Here is a 5,810-nt window from a genome sequence, read left to right on the forward strand (position 1 = left end):
GGACCCTTGCAGTGTCTGCAATGGAAGACACTGTCATGCAGATTCGGGTGTCATCTGCAAAGGAAGACACGGTGCTGTGGCTGACATCCTTGTCTATGTCAGATATGAGGATAAGGAACAAGATGGGAGCGAGTACTGTGCCTTGTGGAACAGAGCTTTTCACCGTAGCTGCCTCGGACTTTACTCTGTTGACTACTGCTCTCTGTGTTCTGTTAGTGAGGAAATTATAGATCCATCGACCGACTTTTCCTGTTATTCCTTTAGCACGCATTTTGTGCGCTATTACGCCATGGTCACACTTGTCGAAGGCTTTTTGCAAAGTCTGTATATATTACATCTGCATTCTTTTTGTTTTCTAGTGCATTTAGGACCTTGTCGTAGTGATCCAATAGTTGAGACAGACAGGAGCGACCTGTTCTAAACTCATGTTGCCCTGGGTTGTGTAATTGATGGGTTTCTAGATGGGTGGTGATCTTGCTTCTTAGGACCCTTTCAAAGATTTTTATGATATGGGATGTTAGTGCTATTGGTCTGTAGTTCTTTGCTATTGCTTTACTGCCCCCTTTGTGGAGTGGGGCTATGTCTGTTGTTTTTAGTAACTGTGGGACGACCCCCGTGTCCATGCTCCCTCTCCATAGGATGGTAAAAGCTCGTGATAGGGGCTTCTTGCAGTTCTTGATGAACACGGAGTTCCAAGTTCCATGAGTCTGGCCCTGGGGCAGAGTGCATGGGCATGTCATTTATCGCCTGTTCGAAGTCATTTGGCGTCAGGATAACATCAGATAGGCTTGTGTTAACCAAATTCTGTGGCTCTCTCATAAAAAATTAATTTTGATCTTCGACTCTCAGTCTGGTTAGCGGCTTGCTAAAAACTGAGTCATATTGGGACTTGAGTAGCTCACTCATTTCTTTGCTGTCATCTGTGTAGGACCCATCTTGTTTAAGTAGGGCCCCAATACTGGACGTTGTTCTCGACTTTGATTTGGCATAGAAGAAGAAATACTTTGGGTTTCTTTCGATTTCATTTATGGCTTTTAGTTCTCCCCGCGATTCCTGACTCCTATAAGATTCCTTTAGCTTAAACAAATTCCAATAACAAAATGGAGTGAAAAACTAATGTGAAGGACCTGGGAGTGATAATGTCAGAGGATCTCACTTTCAAAGATCACAACAACGTATCTAACACATCTGCTAGGAAAATAGCAGGATGGATAATGAGAACCTTCAAAACTAGGGATGCCAAGCCCAAATTCCCACTACGCAATAGAGCAGTAACAGGCTTGTTGATCAGACGCTGATCCATCGCGAAGCCTGGTCTCAGACCGAGCCGCGGGGGCGTCGACCCCTGAAACCCTCTCCAAGTATTAAATCTTAAATCTCGCAATGTAGTAATAATGTGAATGGGATATGATTGATGAGAGAGAGAGAGAGAGAGAGAGAGAGAGAGAGAGAGAGAGAGAGAGAGAGAGAGAGAGGAGTCACGGAGAAGAGGAAATAGATGAATTGGCAGCTTTATCGACATTAAAGTTGAGATACGAAGCTCTTAACAGTTAGTAACGCAGCACTTAGTAACCCAACACTTAGTAACGCAACACTTAGTAACGCAACACTTAGTAACGCAGCACTTAGTAACGCAGCACTTAGTAACGCAACACTTAGTAACGCAACACTTAGTAACGCAACACTTCAACAACCCCAAAATTGTTAGTTTTATTGGAAAACAGTTTTAATTAAAAAAATATTTTGAAAATAGAAAAATACCAAATTTTCTCTAATAATAATCATAATAATATCATTAATAATAATAATAACAACTCATAAGTCGATAAATTCGCTCTACATACACAGAAGAAAAATAAAGAGAGAGAGATAGAGATGAAAGAGACAGAGATAGAGATGAAAGAGACAGAGATAGAGATGAAAGAGACAGAGATAGAGATGAAGGAGATATCTCTGGTGTGTAAGTCTGGTAGAGGCTGAGAGCAGAGTATCGACCTCCCGTCATTGCTGGCTACCACAAAATAACCCTCATTTCAACCCAAATTCCGCCTTATTTAGCTTATAATTTCCCTATTGCGTCCCGTAGTCTTGAAGAGCGAAAGTTATACATCGGCCAGAGTGTCGTAGAAGTGGTGTCATGCCCTGGGAAAAGGGGTTTAGAGAGGGATCTTCTCCCCTTTCTTTTGGTCCGGGAGAGCTGGTGGCATCCCTTCATCCGGATGTGTGTGTTCATCTGCGCATGTTTGTGGATGCTGTATGACCAGCTTTCCATCAGGCATTTATCACAGCTTTAGCTGTGTGTGTGTGCACCAGCTGGGTGACTGCCCCAGCTTAGTGTTGGGGGTGTGGGTGGGAAGGTGGGGTGTGGGATGAGCAAGGATGCTGCTGTGGGGTTTGGCAGGGGGAGATAAGGATGCTGGTTCTTGGTGCCTGACAGAGCAACATCCTTCAGAGCACTTCCGGGATGCTGGACATGACGTAGGACAGAGTGAGAGGACATTCTCTCTCTCTCTCTCTCTCTCTCTCTCTCTCTCTCTCTCTCTCTCTCTCTCCCATCACAAAAGGACAAAACGATATACATAGTACAATTCCCCAGAATGTATGCTCGTGTGGATTTGAATGTATACATATCGACGTTTCCGTGTATATACGTGCTTTCACATGTATATTTTTATATACGTGTGTACCTCCCTCTAAATAAGTTCGTATTTACATGTACGAATATAATTTCGTGTATATACGTGTGTATTTTCGTGTACGTATGTGGGTGTTTCTGGTGAATATGTGCGTATTTTGTTTGTGTATGTTTATTTAACAACTAATGAAGAAAAAGAAGAAGAAGAAGAAGAAGAAGAAGACGAAGACGAAGGCGGTTTGATAACTATTCTGTTAGGTTAATAAATACTAATCAAGAAAGATTAACAACTCAGGCTGACCCAAGAATGGCTAAGTTGTGTCTTGTACTGGAGTTTACCTGGAGAGAGTTCTGGGGGTCAACGCCCCCGCGGCCCGGTCTGTGACCAGGCCTCCTGGTGGATCAGAGCCTGATCAACCAGGCTGTTCTGCTGGCTGCACGCAAACCAACGTACGAGCCACAGCCCGGCTGATCAGGAACCGTCTTTAGGTGCTTGTCCAGTGCCAGCTTGAAGACTGCCAGGGATCTGTTGGTAATCCCCCTTATGTATGCTGGGAGGCAGTTGAACAGTCTCGGGCCCCTGACACTTATTGTATGGTCTCTTAACGTGCTAGTGACACCCCTGCTTTTCATTGGGGGGATGTTGCGTCGTCTGCCAAGTCTTTTGCTTTCGTACTGAGTGGTTTTCGTGTGCAAGTTCGGTACTAGTCCCTCTAGGATTTTCCAGGTGTATATAATCATGTATCTCTCCCGCCTGCGTTCCAGGGAATACAGTTTTAGGAACCTCAAGCGCTCCCAGTAATTGAGGTGTTTTATCTCCGTTATGCGCGCCGTGAAAGTTCTCTGTACATTTTCTAGGTCGGCAATTTCACCTGCCTTGAAAGGTGCTATTAGTGTGCAGCAATATTCCAGCTTAGATAGAACAAGTGACCTGAAGAGTGTCATCATGGGCTTGGCCTCCCTAGTTTTGAAGGTTCTCATTATCCATCCTGTCATTTTTCTATCAGATGCGATTGATACAATGTTATGGTCCTTGAAGGTGAGATCCTCCGACATGATCACTCCCAGGTTTTGACGTTGGTGTTTCGCTCTATTTTGTGGCCAGAATTTGTTTTGTACTCTGATGAAGATTTAATTTCCTCGTGTTTACCATATCTGAGTAATTGAAATTTCTCATCGATGAACTTCATATAGTGTGTCTTGTAGTAGTGTGTCTTGTAGCAGTGTGTCTTGTAGTAGTGTGTCTTGTAGTAGTGTGTCTTGTAGCAGTGTGTCTTGTAGTAGTGTGTCTTATAGCAGTGTGTCTTGTAGTAGTATGTCTTGAAGTAGTGTGTCTTGTAGCAGTGTGTCTTGTAGTAGTGTGTCTTGTAGTAGTGTGTCTTGTAGCAGTGTGTCTTGTAGTAGTGTGTCTTGTAGTAGTGTGTATTGTAGTAGTGTGTCTTGTAGTAGTGTGTCTTGTAGCAGTGTGTCTTGTAGCAGTGTGTCTTGTAGTAGTGTGTCTTGTAGTAGTGTGTATTGTAGTAGTGTGTCTTGTAGTAGTGTGTCTTGTAGCAGTGTGTCTTGTAGCAGTGTGTCTTGTAGCAGTGTGTCCCGTAGTAGTAGGTCTTGTAGTAGTGTGTCTTGTAGCAGTGTGTCTTGTGGAAGTGTGTCTTGTAGTAGTGTGTCTTGTAGAAGTGTCTTGTAGTAGTGTGCCTTGAAGCAGTTTGTCTTGTAGTAGTGTGTCTTGTAGAAGTGTATCTTGTAGTAGTGTGTCTTGTAGTAGTGCATCTTGTAGTAGTGTGTCTTGTAGTAGTGTGTCTTTTATTAGTTTGTCTTGTAGCAGTGTGTCTTGTAGTAGTGTGTCTTATAGTAGTGTGTCTTGTAGTAGTGTGTCTTGTAGTAGTGTGTCTTGTAGTAGTGTGTCTTGTAGTAGTGTGTCTTGTAGCAGTGTGTCTTGTAGTATTGTGTCTTGTAGTAGAGTGTCTTGTAGTAGTGTGTCTTGTAGTAGTGTGTCTTGTAGTAGTGTGTCTTGCAGCAGTTGTTTGTAGCAGTTTGTAGCAGTGTGTCTCGTAGCAGTGTGTCTTGTAGTAGTGTGTCTTGTAGCAGTGTGTCTTGTAGTAGTGTGTCTTGTAGTAGTGTGTCTTGTAGTAGTGTGTCTTGTAGTAGTGTGTCTTGCAGCAGTGTGTCTTGTAGTAGTGTGTCTTGTATTAGTTTGTCTTGTAGCAGTGTGTCTTGTAGTAGTGTGTCTTGTAGCAGTGTGTCTTGTAGCAGTGTGTCTTGTAGTAGTGTGTCTTGTAGTAGTGTGTCTTGTAGCAGTGTGTCTTGTAGCAGTGTGTCTTGTAGTAGTGTGTCTTGCAGCAGTGTGTCTTGTAGTAGTGTGTCTTGTAGTAGTGTGTCTTGTAGCAGTGTGTCTTGTAGCAGTGTGTCTTGTAGCAGTGTGTCTTGTAGTAGTGTGTCTTGTAGTAGTGTGTCTCGTAGTAGTAGGTCTTGTAGTAGTGTGTCTTGTAGCAGTGTATCTTGTAGAAGTGTGTCTTGTAGTAGTGTGTCTTGTAGAAGTGTGTCTTGTAGTAGTGTGCCTTGAAGCAGTTTGTCTTGTAGTAGTGTGTCTTGTAGTAGTGTGTCTTGTAGTAGTGTGTCTTGTAGCAGTGTGTCTTGTAGTAGTGTGTCTTGTGAAAGTGTGTCTTGTAGTAGTGTGTCTTGTAGTAGTGTGTCTTGTAGTAGTGTGTCTTGTAGTAGTGTGTCTTGTATAAGTTTGTCTTGTAGCAGTGAGTCTTGTAGTAGTGTGTCTTGTAGCAGTGTGTCTTGAAGCAGTGTGTCTTGTAGTAGTGTGTCTTGCAGCAGTGTGTCTTGTAGTAGTGTGTCTTGTAGTAGTGTGTCTTGTAGTAGTGTGTCTTGTAGTAGTGTGTCTTGTAGCAGTGTGTCTTGTAGTAGTGTGTCTTGTAGCAGTGTGTCTTGTAGTAGTGTGTCTTGTAGTAGTGTGTCTTGTAGAAGTGTGTCTTGTAGTAGTGTGTCTTGTAGCAGTGTGTCTTGTAGTAGTGTGTCTTGTAGCAGTGTGTCTTCTAGTAGTGTGTCTTGTAGTAGTGTGTCTTGTAACAGTGTGTCTTGTAGTAGTGTGTCTTGTAGTAGTGTGTCTTGTATTAGTTTTTCTTGTAGCAGTGTGTCATGTAGCAGTGTGTCTTGTAGCAGTGTGTCTTGT

Source organism: Cherax quadricarinatus, chromosome 78 (assembly GCF_038502225.1).
Source record: "Cherax quadricarinatus isolate ZL_2023a chromosome 78, ASM3850222v1, whole genome shotgun sequence".
Lineage (NCBI taxonomy): Eukaryota > Metazoa > Arthropoda > Malacostraca > Decapoda > Parastacidae > Cherax > Cherax quadricarinatus.